The sequence below is a fragment of the Alexandromys fortis genome, unplaced genomic scaffold (assembly GCF_014885135.2).
Source record: "Alexandromys fortis isolate MF-2015 unplaced genomic scaffold, M_Fortis_MF-2015_v1.1 scaffold_0, whole genome shotgun sequence".
Classification (NCBI taxonomy): Eukaryota; Metazoa; Chordata; class Mammalia; order Rodentia; family Cricetidae; genus Alexandromys; species Alexandromys fortis.
This window is the reverse complement of record NW_026067949.1, coordinates 31,462,878-31,480,477: the sequence shown is the minus strand read 5'-3', so window position 1 is coordinate 31,480,477 and position 17,600 is coordinate 31,462,878. Positions and strand designations below refer to the sequence as shown.

General features: G+C 44.3%; 1 long non-coding RNA gene across 1 annotated transcript; it reads right to left on the bottom strand.

Annotated features, from left to right (window-relative positions):
- Window positions 1-10,554: 10,554 nt before the first annotated feature.
- LOC126506559 (uncharacterized) lies at window positions 10,555-16,806 on the bottom strand. The gene is made up of 3 exons (XR_007593245.1): window positions 16,667-16,806; window positions 13,714-13,815; window positions 10,555-12,150 (listed from the first exon to the last, which is right to left on the bottom strand). It is a non-coding gene; the product is annotated as an uncharacterized lncRNA (long non-coding RNA).
- Window positions 16,807-17,600: the final 794 nt, after the last annotated feature.

Here is a 17,600-nt window from a genome sequence, read left to right as displayed (position 1 = left end):
GGGGAGGACGATGCCTCTTGCCCACCTGCTGAAGGTATTGAGCAGATCCCATGTGATCACACATGATGGAGAACTCAGAAGGCTGCAGTGGTGTCTCACGCAGTGCTGGTGGCTGCTCAACCATGCATGGTATGCATCTTTGCATAGGATGCAATTCTTTCCTCCATTTAAAATTGCACGAGCAATCTGATACATTGTGGAGTTTTTGTAAAAAACTAAACTGGATTGTTCCTTTCTTGATGGTCCCTGTGTGAGGAGGTAGTCATGGGTGGCCAGGGTTTTGTAAATGTCATGGCCACATCTACGGTGGCTCTCAGACACTCTGTGCTTTTGAATGTGACAATGAGAGACTTTCCATAGATTCCCAGTGCCAGACTTCATGTTAGGGCAAAGCGGAGTGTGCCTGGGGTCCTGGTGTAAGGGAGGGACTCAGGTCCCTCCTGCTTTAGTTGTATGAGACCTGGGGGAATCAGTTCCTGTTTTGGAGTCTCCATGTCTTCCTCTGTGTATGCTTCCTTTTATCACGTCCCCATCTGTCCTGAGTGACTGTGAAGATGGACCTTGGTGGCTTCGCGATGGGTTTTGTGACTTGGTCGGTCAGCAAACTGGCTGACTATGAGATTGGCTCTCAAGCCTGTGTCTCAGTGTCTGAGAGTAGGAGGCGATTCGCTTACGGTCTAATAAATACATATTTAAAAAGTTTTGGCACAGTGACTGCACATAACAGCTGTTGGCTTTCCTTTTGGTTCCTTTGCATCCATATCGTTTTTCTTCCATAAATGAAGATGTTAATAGCTCACTGAATGATCTTAAACAAGCTCCTCTTGCCCCGAGTCTTGTTACTCACCCCTGGCTTAAGTTAATATGGTTGAATTATTCAGCTTTTCATTATTCCCCTAATAGCAAAGGCAGCTTACAGAAAGCGACTGTTTGTTTTGGCTCACAGTTTTGAGGGGTTCAGCTCATAGTTCCTGGTTACACTGACTATGGCCCAGTGGTAAGGCAGACCATCGCAGTGATGGAGCTTGGGGAAGATGTGTTAGATACATCATGAGAAAAATGTAAGGAACAGATGAGCTAGAATTGTAAGAAAAAAATGTGACATTAGGAAGAGAATTGGAGACATCAGAACTCAAAGGGACAAATGAGCCAGTGCCCACTGGCAACAGCAACTTATCTCTGCAGACAGCAAAGAGAAGGCAGAGAGGAGCTTGCCACAGTTGTCTGGATACACAGCTGCCGCCTGGGGTGTTGGCCTGGGGACCTGCAAGGCTTCTGTCGCTCCTGTGGCCTTATTATGTTTTCAGAGTCTGTGGTGGTATTTATGATAATTTGAAATTCATAATCCTGGCCCTAAAGGCAAACCTTTGGCAGCAGTTATGGTTCCTCTCTTTTAGGACTATCTCTGGTTACTGGTGTTATTAGCTCATCTATACTAGTATCCGGCATGTTCCCTTAGCAAGTGCTATGTTCCAGTGGATTTGCTTAACACACATAATTTCATTTAATTTTAACTGCCCATGCTGGCCTTAGGGCTGTTCCCACTTCAATGATGAGGCAACGAGGTTCATTACCAGTGTAGTGGAGGTTTGGGTACCAACATCTTAGCATCCACCTGACTTCTCCCAAATCACATTAGAACATGTGACTTGGAGATTATCTATTCTCTAGAGGTTTTTATTTTTTTAAATTGAGTTAGCTAACAAATTATAATGTCTTTAAAAATAAACATTTCCTCATTGCCATTGATGAGATGGCTTAAAATTTGATGTGTGCTTTTCATTTTTCTTCCTAGTAACTCTTTCTGAAGGAATGCCATTGACCTGATGGGATCAGAGCATACCTCTGCCTGCATGGGCAGGGTGGGAAAACGTGAGGGGAGGGTGTGGACGTTAGAAATCTCACACATAGAACGCAAAGACAAAGGTTTCTATACCCAGAAAAAACAAATCGCATTCTGCCTGAAGACAATGGTCTTCCAAGGCAGCTACTGTTTTGAGGAGTGGTTTTTTTAAATTCCTTAATTTCCCCTAAAATATACAAAGGAAGGGGCCTCCTTCTCAGGCAGGGTGAGAAAGCCTGGGTACCAAGGTTTCGACTCTTCCGTGTAATACCACGTGGGGAAGTTTATGAATAGCATCGCACTTATGCTATGGGAAGAAGGGAAGTGCACAAGAGGAAAAGGGGGTGTGGAGAGATGAGAAGCAGGTACCCGAGTCTGTTTCTCTCCATAAGGAAACCTCCGAGAGAGGATGGATATCAAGGCCAGCTAGAGAAGGGCCAAGGAGCCCAAGGGAATGGCTTGTTATTGCTTATTAATCTTACAAAGATTAACCTCCCATGACCCAGGTGCTGGAGATCCTTCAGACCAAAGTCGGTAGTGGGAGGCATCTGGTAGTACAGGTGTTCTGACATTTTGAGACTGGAGCCCTGTGGACAGAGCTGGCAGTTTGGGTCACGGAGGACAGTCAGATGAGCAGGCTGATTTCCCTCCATCATCCCATGGGGTTCTCTGATGTAGACTGGGGAACAGTATCAATGGGACAAGTAGAGATTGGTTCTCTCTAAAATGCCCCCAGGCAACAATTGAAGAATGGAGGTTTGCAAGAGGACTCCAAGATCACCAAAGGGTCCCAGAGTTGATGCAGCCTTGGGCTCCCTAAAGCTCAGTCCTGGATGGCAGAATTCCTGCCATCAACTCCAGAAAGTGGGAAAGCTACTGCTTAGAACTGGTGGCCTTGAGAGGTGGATGTTGGCAGAACCAAGAGAGTAGGATCTGGAGGGGTGTTGTCAGAGGGACGCCACCATGGTGTACAAGCTCCGAGGACGCAGGATGGTAGCCTTGGACCACACCAGGACACAGCTAGGAGCACCGAGGAACTGGGCTCCTCCAATAGCAGGCATTATTTTAAAAATACATTTGATACATAATGATTGCACATATTTACGGGGTAGACCGGGATTTCAGCACACGCATATAAGAGCGACGATCAAATCAGAGGAACTAGCATATACGTGCCCTCAAGTGTTGGCCATTGCTTTGTTCTGAGCACAGTGAAAAATCTTCTCTTCCACCTATTTTGCTGTATACAATACGGTATTGTTAGCTATAGTCACTGTATTGTGCCGTCGAGCATAGACGTCATTTCTCCCATACAGCTCTAGTTTCTTACCCTTTACCCCACGTTGAGCATTCTTTTTAAAATGTCTTAATTCCTTGCGAATTTCATAGCCTGTATTTTGATCATGTTCACCCGGTTTCTTCCCCTAATTCAAGTAGGGCTCATGGGCCCCTTCCCCCTACATGTTAGAATGCTGATTGGATCTTCAAATGTTAAAATATAAAACACATATTTTCAAATATAAAATATAAAACAATGTATATCATTCATAATCCTTACATCCTAATGTTTCCATCCTCTTGTGCATTTATCTCCACATTTTTAAAATCATAAGATAGATACACAAGACAAAAATCTACTTTCAGTTATTTCACCTCTTAGGATTTCTTGGAGGAAAACTAAAGTATTCCTAAGCAAAGGGCAGTGGAAGCAAGCTCTTGTGCTTATTGCTGAGAACTGTTTTAAGGCGCAGAAGTGCAGGGGGTGGGGGATCAAACAGAGTGAGTATGGCTGAACTGTAAGGGTTAGCAAAGCTAAGTAGCCCCCGGAGGATCATGCATGGGGTGGTGCACACTCGGGGATAGTTATAGAATGAACTTGACTGACTGAATTGCATTTTAATGTGGGTAGGATGAACCGCTGTTTCTGCTTATGAAGCCTGGATGAATGACAGATCAAACTTCTTGCCCGTGCAGCCATGCGATGGTTGTGTGGATTCGTGACCCATTCCCCGTGCTACTGCACACTGTTGAGAGAAATCTGTAAAACATAGGTGAGCTAACAGGAAAAAATAGTTAACATCTATAATCCTACCACTTCCCTTTCTACCTTAATAAATGTCTCTCTGGTCACATGCATTGGTGCGTCTGAGTATGCAGGACTGTGGAATTACATTATCCTATTATTTTACAATTTGCTTTTTTCCTTGTGTTACACTGCAACTAAGTCCCCAAATAAAGCTGCCGGTGTGTCCACCATACTTCCAGTGATGAACCCTGCACGGACAAACGTCCCGGTTGCCAGTCTCTCTTCCACAGCTGTCTTTGCTTCCACTCGTCTCCTTCCCACGTCTGCCCACTCCTCAGAATGTCCTTCCTGTGCCATCAGTGTCCCCTTCCTTTCAGCCCACCACTTTATCTTTTCCTTATCCTCCCCAGGAGCCCCGCTCGAAGGAATTAGAGCCTGGTCATTTTCCTTGCTTGAATCCAGATGTTGGCCAGGGTTGAGCTGAGCACAGGAGACAGATCCTGTGTCTCCTGTCTCCTGACTGGGAATAGGGTCCTGTACTTGTCGCCACTTGAGATTTAAGGGGCAAAGAGGACACGGCTTGTTTCCTGTTTATGGAAGGCTCCTTTTTCCTTACCAGTTTTACCTGTCTCCTTCTTCCTGCCCCTGCCTGTCGTGTGCCCCTGACAACTTCCTGCTCTGTGTCCTGTGGTCGGAACTTGATGAGATGCCTCCCTCACCAGCCAGGGTCGTTTCATTTTCCATTGCCCAGCTACAAATCATTTCTAAAACCCCATGGGTGGCTTTCTGCTGTTTGGGATGATTTTCCCAGCCGGACGCCCTTCGCAGTGGCAAAACACCATGCTAAGGCCGCTTGTTCCCGGGATGGATTCTTTAAATAATTAAATTATGACAACACGGAAAGGATAGGAAGGAGCCGGTTACTACTGGTAATCGTTTTCTCACACCGTGACTCATCCATCCCTGATTGGAAGCCAGAGTGAATAAGAAGTTTTGGTAAAGAATAGCTGTCGAATTGTTTTATTCGAGAAGCACAAGAAGGAACAGAGCAGAAGGAACTATGCCTCTGAACAACCCCCTTCTCTTTACACGGGGACTGTTGTCACCAGACGCCTGTGAAGATGACCACACCTTTGATGGTCAGTTAGAAAGCAGCGAGGCCATGTGCTTAGGGCACAGCACACAGGACCAGGAAATGTGACTAGTCTGAACTGACCTGTGCTACAAGTGTGAAACATCCTTAAACTTATGAAATAATATAATCCATCTCATAAATGCTTCATATCGATTCCATGTTTTTAGTATTTGGAGTATCATGAAGTTCATTTTATATGTTCCTTTTTATTTTTTCTAAGTGTGGTTACTGGAAATTTTTAAGTTGCTTATGTGGTTTACATTGTTGCTTAGATTGTATTTCTACTGGACAGTGCTAGTCTATTAAAGAATAAATGGGTTCATAGGCACATTTGTGTATGGGCACAACACGGCAGGGTAGCATGAATGCTGTTCATGTCTTTCCTTTCCACTTGTTAATGGCTTTGGAAATTATTCCTATCTCCAAATATTACTATCGAAAGAGACTTTAACAATTATTATTCATAGTATTCTGTTATATAAAACTCTTTGTATATCATCAGCCCTTTCTGATAAATCTTTGGGTTACTTTGATTTTATTCCTCACTTCTTTTATAGGTGATGATGTAATAAACACCTTTATTTCTCATGCTTACATTCTGGGAAGTGTTCACCAGAGATTTCTGTCCCACCCAGTCCCACGCTGTTCAAAGAAATACAAAGAGGTCTGCTACATTAATTATAAACTGGTTGGCTTATTAGCTCAGGCTTCTTATTAACTAATGCTTGCATCTTAAATTGACCCATTAATCTTGTCTATGTTAGCCACGTGGCTTGGTACTTTTACCAGTGAGGCATTCTCATCTTGCTTCTTCTGCATCTGGATGATGACTGCAGACTGATCCTTTCCTCTCCCCAGAATTCTGTTCTAGTTGGCCTGCCTCTACTTACTGCCTGGTCACCCCACCTATACTTCCTGCCTGGCTACTGGCCAATTAGCATTTTATTAAAACAATGCAATATAAGTGACAGGGTACAAGACCGTCCTCCCACAGCAGGGAAGAACTGGTGCAAAGAATATGCACAGGTTTAGCTTTGACAGATATCAACTTCTGCATCTTAGAGGGTGTGCAGTCCACACACCCACAAGCAGCGACAGCCCTTTATGAACACTACCTTCTATAAGAAGCTACAGAGTCATAGTCTTCTGTTTAAATAATGTCTCCAAACAATAAAGACTAATTTTACATAACAAGTGATTTCCATGTTTCTCATTATATGATTGCATTATTGTACCTCGAAGAAAAACCAAAACGAAGGTAAAGAGGCAAAAGGACCTTTTGTATATCGAAAATATACACATAAACTAATTTAATTCTCAAGTCTATCCAGAAACACATCCTATGGGTTTTCTTATTCTTGTTTGAACACATCAATATACTGACCCCCAAATAGCTAAGTAAATCACCAGAAAACACAGAGCTAGTGAATAGGAGATTAGTGGCCTAACTTCATTGTTGTCTAGGCACAGGTCAGCTGTGGGTCAGTTATTTTGGTAGCTGTGTGAACTTGAGCAAGCTCTCTGACTCATATGTACCTATCAATATGTAGAATGTGGACAATCACGGAGGTATAACTTGGTGGTAGAGAACTAACCTAGCAATTCACAAGGCCCAGACCCAGGTCCCCACAAAGACTGTCGAGAATACACATGTGAGCACGTGTGTGCACAGGTAAGTACACATGTGTGCGTGTCTGTCTATTCCAAGACTCAAACCCGGGTTCTGGTTTTCTCAGTTCTCACCCTGCCTGTCGTCTCTCCTATCCTAGTGACTCAGTCTCTCCTGGGCAAGAAGGCGCAGATTGTCTGACCCAGTTCTTACTTTGGTATGAGTTAGGGGAAGGGCAGGAATGCTCAGGAGACATTTCCACCTATTCAAGTGCTTGTCCCTCCTCCCCAGCCTGGGAAGATGTCCAGCCTCCATGGAGCGGAGCATCATCTTCCCCATCTAGGGAGCCATTGAGTGTGTGTGTAAACAGGTAGCCTTGGTGCTGGGGACCCAGGCGGAAACTGCCTGGCGTTCAAGGGCACTTAGGTTGGGTGAGACCTTCTGCTCGCCCTCACCACGAATGGAGCACACAATTGTGATAAATACAACTGGGACATGCGGCAGAGGCTCCTGGGATTTTCGAATGGTCTTTCTTCTTTCCCTGTAGAAAAAAAAAATGACAGGAAATCAACGATCCGGAAGTGCAGGAACAATAGGCTTTTCCTGGCAGAGTGGTCCTGGAGCAGTGACTAACTGGCTAGACATGCTGCACCGAAAGGCCAAGCTAGAAACCGCTGGCCCCAGAGGCAGGGAAAGGGTCTGGTAGGCAGTTAGGACCATCAACAAGAAGGTTTGGGCGAGCACGTTATATTCCTGCCCGGTGACAGGAAGACAGGTGTCTCGGGAGAATCACACTGGTTCCGGAGACCATCAAGTTGGTAATTGGCAAACCCTGCTCCCTGGCCTGAAGCTTTGAAAATGTGTCCAGGATCCCATAGGATGGCCAGTGGGATTGCTAGTGTTTAGCAAGACTATGAATTCCTAAGCAGAATTTAGTAATACAATAATTATTTCCTCACTTTTAAAATAAGTGACTATAATTTGTAAATCAAGAAACCCCAAACAAACAAACAAACAAACAAAGAAATAAAGATGAAGAAGGAAGCCGCCCTTCTGTCTTTTGAGCCCAAGTGTGGAAAAAAATCACCAAGAATGAATGGGATTCCTGTGTGTAGTGAAGACCCTGCTCAGGCAGATCCAAGAAACCAGCACCAGCAGCGCCTCACTCCTCCTGGGCTCCCTGAGATGTTGCAACGTTCCCACAGCTGTTTATCAGTCTTCCCAGAGCTTCCAACCTTCGCATCTGTTCTGCTGGAATCTTTGGGAAAGGAGGGAATCTCTTTCCAGATGAGTATCATCTTCAAGTAAAATTAATGGTTTTATTTACTTGAGAAATATTTTTAAAGAAAAAAGAAATCACAAGTCTGCCATTTTGACAAAGACGGAAAACAGCTCCTTAGTTCTCTGATGCTGTGTCCCAGAAGCAACTGCTGCTAATGAATAAATAATAACAGAGAGTGGGTATGCCTCCCACTTAACTGTGCACTTACATTTATACCCATTCTGAAGTGAGGTGCGGTGACATCGCAATTTGTTTGCCCAGAGTTTTCAAATCAACAGTCATATGCAGAAATATAAAATGATAACACAATTATGGAAACCATTGATAGCTCACTATAAAGTGAAACACACTCAATTCGTGACTCATAAATCTTACTTCTAGGGAAAAAATGAAGACATGGACATGTAAGCTCTTGTATGTAAAATTCACAGCAGTTTCATGCGGAGAAACTGTAAAGGGGTGGAGGCCTCTGGGACATTTATCAGCTAGTGAGCGGAAGAACAGATTTGCTGCATCGTGCCATGACAGACTGCTCAGCAGAAAAAGTGCAAGCACACACGCGCGCGCGATGGCATGGAACTCACAGCAGACTTCAGGATCTCAGGCACAGAAGTGCAGGTGATATTCTAAAACAGCCTAATGCAAGGACAGAATGCCCTGTAGAAGGACATGTGGAGAGTTCTTTGGGATGACCAAAAAAAAAAAATTCTTGATTGTTCTGGAAGTTTGAAAATTTCATATGATTACCCAAATTCATAAGCTTTCAACATCCTGGGGTTGGCTGAATATATAAATTACACCCCAAAAAAAGCAAAAATAAAAGGTTGTAAAATAGTTGAAATTTAGTAGTTTATTATGTATGTCTTCTAGCATATTCTAAGTGTTAACTTGTTGGTGGAGACTACTTGTACAGACCTGGAATAATCACACAGAAACTGTATTAACCAAAACACTGCTTGGCCTATTAGCTAGCTTTTATATCTTAAATTAACTCTTCTCTATTAATCTGATCATCGCTACAGGGTTGTAACCTAACAGCAAGCTTTTGGCAGGCTCCAGTTAGTGTCTTTCTCTTTCTGTGGCTACATGGCGTCTCTTTGACTCTGCCTGCTCTCTCCTCCTCTATCTGCTTGGAATTCCTGCCTTGCCTTATTTTGTGCTGCAATTGGCCCAAAGCAGCTTCTTTATTAACCAATGGTATTCACAGCATACAAAGGGGAATCTCACATCATTAATTCAATGGTCGCTGTGACTTATGAAATAAACTCATCTGTCCTTGCCACCTCACAGAGCCGAGAGATGGGATCATGGACAGATGACTTGTTCAGGGCCATACAGCATGGTTACATCAGGATTCTGAGTCATGTCATGTGACTCCATTACCCACACACCTCAGCTGCGTTTGTTATCTGACAACTTATCGCCTCCTGCAGTGGTTGGGTGCACGCTAGTTAGGCATCCTAGCTTCTCTCCTCTTCCCCATTTCATTGCCTGATAGATGATGGGCACACGTCTTTATTTGCCTGTGGTTTTCTGAAGAAAGCTGATTTTCCAGAAGTGGGACTTCTGGATTAAATAATAGATGTATTTGAAATTTTAGTTAAGGGCTGAGTGTGTGGCTTGGCATTGAATACTTGCCTTTGATGACTAGGGCGCTGGATATGATCTCAGTATGGCAAGAAAAATAAATGAAATCAAATAAAATTTCAACTAAAGTTCCCTTTTTATACATCTGCTAGGTGACAGGCCTGTTTGGCTACGTGTTTAACTCTTCACAGTGCTACGGTTTGGAAGTTTTGGTTTGCCAAAAGCCCCTCTGTTGAAGACTTGGCCATAGATGGAGCTATGGGGTGGTAGTGAAAACTTAAGAAGCGAGGTTTAGTGGAAGACTTTTAGATTTAGAGGTGTGTCCTTGGCGAGGTTTGTCTCTTCCTCTTTTGCTTCTTTGCCTTCTGGTCAGGAAGTAGATGGCTTTGTTCCACCAGCTTATAGTGTTCCCTCCAGAATAAATGGTAGCTGGTGACAGGGCAGTAGCACAGACCATGCGAGAATCACAGATACTTTGTAATCAAGCTGGGTACGATAGGCTACCCATAGGAAGACATAAAAAAAAAAAAAAGGTATAGTTCCAGTTTCTAGAGAAAAAAAATGAGGTAGTTAGGGTCATCATGTTGGGGAGAAGTTAGGACAAAATGAAGCCGAGAAAGGGAGAATGAGTATTCCCAGGGGATGAGCTCCCTAACTGGTTATCCACTACAAAGTAGTCAGCCCTGAAATCACGCACACAAACAACACTCAACAAACACAGTTGGTTCAAACTGAATTCCTTCTTGCCCTGCCCCCACCTCAAGTTAGCCAAAAACCCTGAGGATCTTCCCTATCAAAACATAAAATGTCTTCTTTCTCAATGTATCCATTTATTTATTTATGATTACATATAAATATATGTGACAATAATAGTCAAAGCAACAAAAGGCCATGAACTTGAAAGGGAGTTGGGGTATTGGAAAGGTTGGAGGAGCACACAGGGGAGGGACCGGAGAGAGGGAAGGGAAGGGGGAAATGTTATAATTATATTTTAATTAAAATATTTTTAATGTAATTTATTTATTATTATTTTATGTGCATCAGTGTTTTGCCGGCATGTATGTCTGTGTGAGGGTGTCAGAACCCCTGGAACTGGAGCTGCCATGTGGGTGCTGGGAATTGAACCCGGGTATTCTGGAAGAGCAGTCAGTGCTCCTAACTGCTGAGCCATCTCTCCAGTCCCAGATAAAAATGATTTTTACAAATGAAAACTGACTACCAGGTAGAGACCCTTTGATGCTAGCCTCCATCAGGAAGCTGCCTCTCCCTCTGCTCCAGCTCCTTGGAGCGCAATGTGGTTCCTTTTACTCAGTTTCCCTCACTGCTCTGTCTTTAAGCTTCCCCATCTCTCATCTCCAGCCTCTCTCTGGCCATTGTTTACAATTTCAGTAACCAGAAGGATTAAGGATAGATGAATGCAACTGTTAATTTGGTTGTCAATCTGTCTAGATTGAGAGCCACCTAGGGGACAAGTCTAGGGGCACACGTGTAAGGGATTTTCTAGATTGGATTAACTGGGGTGGAAAGATCCACCTTAACTCTGGGCAAGACTACTCTCTGGACTGGGGTCCTGAATAAAAAGAGAGGAAGCTGGCTGAGCATTGAATTACAATTCAATGTAAGTGTAAACAATATGCATGCATTGTTATCAGCTGCCTTGAGTTCCCATCACCCCGACTTCATTTCAATGATGAGCTACACTCTGGGATCACGGATGAAAATAAACCTCCCTTCTTCAAATTACTTTTCTCAGACGTTTCGCTGCAGCAACAAAACAAGCAGTGGATACTTCTTTGAAGAAGACATTCTGTGTTTTGGTAGGGATGTCCCTTGGGAGTTTTGGCTAGCCTGGAGATGGGGGCAAGGCAAGAAGGAATTCAATTTCAAGCTGCGACCTGTGACTCGGTTTTCACTGTTGGTTCTTTGAGGCACTGGGTCAACTGAATCGTCTCCTCCCCCACCTATGATAAAATGCTCTCATTTAGCATCTGGGCTAAGTGGATGTGAATCCCTCAAACTCTCTGGAGTGTGCTGAGGATCACAGGGCCCATAATTCTATCTAGGTATGTGGGGGGCAATTTCACCAGATGCGACTGTCAAATCAGCACAACTGTTCACAGCAGCTGGGGCAAACTTTTATCTAGGAAGTGTCAAACCTGTGGATAAAATTGGGCCTTAGTTTTGATCCCTAGTTCCTCATATTCCACATCCTCTAATAATTGAGACTTGGCTCTGGGCCAGCGGTGTAGCAGCCTCCGAATTAACATGTGTGCTGCTTACTACCACCTGGCCATAACTATGGAGTCTTTGCAACGAGCTGGGAAATCTCATTTAAAAGGGGAGAGAAAATGGCCTTCTGTTGATAAATTGGCTCCTGCTTTATTGCACTTGGTGCTATCATTCAAAGAAAATAGTATTTTTCTTTTACTTTTCTGTTTTTTTTTTTTTTGTGGTTTGGATGCAGAAGATAAAAAAGCAAAACTAAAAAAAGGATAAGCAAAAAGATGAATTAATGAAGGCTTCGCTCCAAGATCCACCGAAGAAAGTTCACAATCCTCTGTGGTTTGGCCTGCTCACTTCCCTTCTGCAGGAGGATTCCGTCTCTTTCTCTGAAGAACCGCTTCTCCCAGATGCTGATTGCGTGGTTTAGATGTTGAGATTGCCAGCTCTGTGTTGGAGATTCGGGTCTGATCAGAGAATATCCCATAATGCCCCAGCCACAGCACTATTCTGGACTGGGTCCTTGACCAACACCATATCATAAAGAAAAACCTGAGGATCTTGCTTGACTTCTTGAGAGAGAGAGATAATGTCTTACTTAGAGAGGGTGGGATATCTTCTCACCATGGAAGGAAAACCTGCCAGAAAACACAATCAATATAAAGGGGACAAGAGCCAAGAGATGGATGGTTCCTACCACACCACGTGAGTGTCTGGACACAGCCGTGCTAGAAGCTGTGTGTGTTCCTGAACAAATAATCTCTTTTTTTTCTCTCTTTTTCTTTGCTTTCTTCCTTTTTCCCTCCTTTCCTTTTTGGTTTAAGTGGTTTTTTAGCTTTTTCAAACCTCAAATAATTTGGAAATATAAATATTTTATGGCCAGAAAGAAAGAGAATCCGTCAACATGCAAATTTATAGCCCCGAGAAGGAAAATGTTATGATGCTTGGTTCATACTGATGGAACAATATGGTGAAACACAGGAAAACACTGCACCAATGCCGCTGTCTCCCTAGCATCTGCTCTCCAAAATATGCCAAAATGCGAAGTCACATTTTTCTTTCTCTACCTCCCAGATGTGTTTCTGACAAGTCTGTGATGCTCAGATAGCTGGTGTTCACATGCAAATCCCACGTCTGTCACGCCTTGTCATGGTCAGCCCTATCTCCATTTGCAGAGACTAGATGTCCTCGCTCTGTCTTTGTTCCTATCTACAGAAAAGTACCACTCCCCCCCAACAGGAACTCACCTCCCAGGGAACCCCTAGGTCTTGGGGGAGATGGAGAAAGAGGTGTGGAGGTAATCTAGCAAGGAGAGCAACTAGGAGAGCAGAGATGGCAAAAAGGGTTGGGTTATCCAGCTGTTAGAGGGTGTGTTTTCCCCAGATGCCATGGCTGGTGTTACTCCTGTTATCAGGAGCTAGACCTTAGGTCAGTGATTGTAAAATACAACTGGCCTAATGCCACGAAAACATTGTGGCAATCCCCCGACTCCACATGTCTGGCTTTACTGCAAGAGAATTATGTTCCACCGTCAATGAAACCAGTTCTAGAGTTGAGTCTAGGCTGGGGACATGGTTGGGAGGAGAGGATGGGGTGGTCTGAGTGCCTGAACGCCGAAAGGACACTGCCACCCCACCACCCATGGATACAAGGCACAGGGACCGTGGCTGCACCACGAGATCTTCTGGGCTTCAAAGAGAGGCTTCGAGCCCAGAGGGATCAGTCTGTGGCCTCTGCTTCTTAGCGGCTTGGATGGTGAGCCGTGTTCAGATCTAATTTGGTTCACAGCAGAGCTCAAGTGTTGAGAGCACAGGCTCTGGTGTCAAGTTGACCTGGGTTTGGGGGTTGGCTTTGCCACTCAATAATGTCATGGCCTTATACAAGGAGCTTAGGGGTTGAGTGGTAGTGTCCACGTCCAGGCAGTGGGGTTGTAGTTTCTACCAATGATTGAAGCGTAGGTTGGGGAGGGGTACATTTTGGGGTTAAATTACATGACACAGATTGCTCTTACCGTTGTCACCAAATGGCCGTGGTAAATCCCGGGACTCCTACAGAAAGAACTGAAGATATGCAACAGAAGATAACACACTGCTTTTGTGCTTTCCCAGAGCATCTGCCGGGAGAGATAATATCCAGTAATAGTTAAGGACGTCAATCTCATCAAATCTTGCTTCCTTCTTATCATGAACCTGTGGCCTTCACATCTGTAAAACAGGGGCCTAAGGTGCTCTCCTAAGTGATTAGAGGGCCAGTCAAATTGGATAGGATACGCTGCACTCAAAGCTTCTATGGCCTTCTAGCAAAGTGTGATGTGAATGGTTTTAATTATATAATTTGAAGGAAGTTTGACAAGATCTTGTGTTGTACGTAAGACACATACCTCTGAACTCTCAATTTATTTTAACTCTCAGTAGCTTAGAGACTTGTAAAAATCTACTTGCAAAACTATAGGAACAGGCTTAAAAAAAGAGAAAAGGGGAGGGAGGGACCTACAAGGCCACAACAGCCTGGAGTTCTGAACACCCATGGAAGGAGACTGCCACCATGTCGCTGTGCAAGCAAGAATGCACTCCTTGCCCCCTGCTTCTAGCTCCAAGCCCTAGGCCCCCTGCTTCACGGAGAAAAAGAATGGATGGAGATGAGGTTTTTAATTTTACTGAAAAGTGAGAGGCCATGGTAGGTAAGTGATTCTGGGAGGCACTCTCTACCTGGGGAGGAGGACTCATCCACTCAGCTTCGTGCTAACGATTACATGAAACTGTTCCTATATTTCATGTATAACCTGCCCACCCCTGTGAACTGACGTGCTTCGCTGAATGACCCTGAGGCATAAGTCCTTGCTAGTCCACCGGAGTGGGATGCCAAGAAGCAGGTCCGACCCTAGGTGAGCGGTCTTTTCACCTCTGTGAGACCCAGTTTCTTCCTCCTTACGGTGAGGGCAATAGCAGCCTTTAGCTCCCTCTCCACTTCTCGTTCCCTAGGAGGAAAGTTTCGTTATGAAAGACCACAAATGAAACCAACCTATTAGTCAAGTCCAAGCCTAATTAGACTTGTGGTCTAATCACGTCATGATTCGGGCAATACGCGCTCAAACGAAGAACTAGACAAATAGCTAGCTTCATTTGGTAAATATTTGTTGGGCACGTGCTTTCCTGGGGCACTGTCCTGTGACTTCATCAGCGTGGACAGCTGCGGTGGGTAACGAGAGCAGCCCACAGCATCTTATCAATGGCTCTGGGGGGTTTGCGGATGCGCTCCTGACACGTCTCCAGTAGTGCGCCACATTTTCCCCATGATTGCCCGCCAACCTTCCTCGTCTTTCTTTCTTTTCTTTCTTTCTTTTTTTTTTTTTTAACTACAGACAGCGCATCTGTCCCCGAACACTCCCATCGAGGTCTTGGAAGCTAAGCAGGGCTGGAGCCGGTTAGCACTTGAGTGGGAGAACATGTGTCTTAATGATAAATTGGCTTCATTCCCATCTGCTTTTCTGCTCCTGATTTATTATTATTTAGAAGTACAACTCACCACTTTGAAAGCCAGCATGGGTTTTACTCAGCAGGGAAAACATAATTTTATTGCTTAGTTCTTCCCAGGTCAGGTTGTTTTCAAGTAGTTGAATACAATTAAAGACACTGACTGGGTCCACGCACTTAAGCACTCTAAAGAGGGAGATAAAAATTCCTATGGAAACAATGATATCACAAGCCTTGGAGACAGAAAGAGCCTAACATTATTTTCAGGAAAAAGCAATGTACTTTATTTAGCTGCATGAAACGGACTGATCATCTAACCTGAGTTTCGCGTTGTTATAACGTTATAAACGAAATCACCAGGACTCTAATTGCATGCCTGGCCTCTGTATAGCTTTAAAAGTGTAGGCAAGCATTTCCAGGAGCACCTGAATTTATTCTTGTATATTAGTCTAAACTACAACGGAAGGACCGTGAAGACGAGGTAATATGTTCATTCTTATAACCCTCGAGCAAGGACCTGTCACCAAACAGACTCCAAAGTCTTTCATAACTGATACTTTGGATTCTATTAATTATACGAATGCCTTTGCTGCTTTTGGGCCAAATGCCTGTATTGGCGAAATACTCCATTGTGAAGCCGTATGGTCTGTAAGGTTCAGACCTCTTATAAGTTACCTTGGCCTGCTTGGCTTTCCTAACAGTTTCCCATGAGGGGGATCAAGCACTTTGTTTGGTAGTCAAAGGAGAAAGTCTCTTGGAAGTAGTTCAGTATGACACTCATTGCAAACACCTGGAGAAGGAAAGCTGGATAACGAAACCTTACAATTTATACAGAGGCAACTGTCCTCTTTCTAGGACAGGTGGGTTTTAGCTTCTCATGATCTATGGCACAGAAGGATAGCTATGGTTGACCGCAATTAGCTGTGTATGTCAAAGCATCTAATAAAGAGAATTTTGAATGTACTCGACACAGAAAAATGTTGCAGGTGGTAGACAGGCTATTTGTCGTGATGTGATCACCACACATTGTACACAGGTATTGAAATGTCACACTGTGTGCTGCAAGCACATACATTCACTCCGCTTAAAGTAAAAATGAAAGTGCGTATTAAAAATATCCATTGCCATTTGCCTTGTCCAAGGCTTACCGGCAGTTCGCTCCTCCAGTCTCTGCAAAGAGGGAAGGCAAGGAGGAGGCCTCTTTCATCGCTGACCGCTTTGGTGACATCAAAGGATTAAGGGAAGTGTTTCTTCTGTGTCTCTCACCTACTTCTTTTGTCCCCCTGCGCTTCACTCTCCATAAAGCTTATCTGGGAAGCCAGACACCATTTGCCATGTCACAGTAAGGTGTGTGTAACGCAGGCTCTGATAGGTTTGTGTTTATAACACAGCTACATGGAGTTGTCGTTGAGGGAAGAATTGCTTGCTATCAGGACGAGTGCCCTCCGTGGGGATTACCCAGGCTGACCTGGACTCAGGCGGGCTTCTTACCTTAAGGTGTCTCTTCCACTTGATATTGCGTCTTTGTTTCTGAGATCTCCACTTGTCTGCTGCTGGTGTCCCTGTTGTTTCCGTTTTCTTTTCGAATCTTAACCCATTTCTGTGTTCATTTGTGTTTTGTTCTGGAAAAAAAAAAAAAGACAAGGCTCTTCCCCTTTGAGAATGGTAGAGGTAAAAAACAAAATGAAACGGAAAGCTGTTCAGATAACCCAGGGGGGATTTAAAACCCCTTTGTTATAACAATCCTTTTATGTTTGAAATATTTATTGGGCCCCTTCCTGGTCACCATCGGAAGGGAAACCTGAATTGGTGCCCTCTAAGCTTCTCGGGCGGACAGAAGGGCACATGTTTACACGGCAAGATGGTGCTTGATCTTGGAACGACAGGAAATGATTGCGCAAATCCAGATAAACCATTTTATCCTAGAAAGCGGACGGGCTAAAGACAGTTCAAAGAAAGACAGGGGAATCTTTGCTCTGTGCCCCCGAGGTAACAAGTGGGGAGAGCCTCTCCTTACATTAGGGACGAGCTGGTAAAAACAGTGGCCACAGAATAGCTCGGCTTGCCACGGTGAAAGCACGCACACAGTGCAGGCACCGAGCTCTTTGCTAACACAATGAAGGGGTGCACAGCGGCACAGTGGAACGTGTTCAAATGAGCAAATGAGGGAGAGAGTGGCTGCTCTCCCCAGAGCTTTCTGATTTGGCATCTGTATGGTAGAAGTTGTGAGTGTTGGGCAGGATTATGCTCCATCTCACCTCTGGTTCTGAGATGGTTATTGAGAGCAGTCTTCTGGACGGGATGGAACTGCTGGCTCGGTTCCACTGCTCATCCAAAGTGATTTCTGACTAACTTAAAGAACGCGTAGATGAATACCGCGTGGCCAGGTTGTTTTAAAGCTCGTAAGATCAACACAAAAATTGAT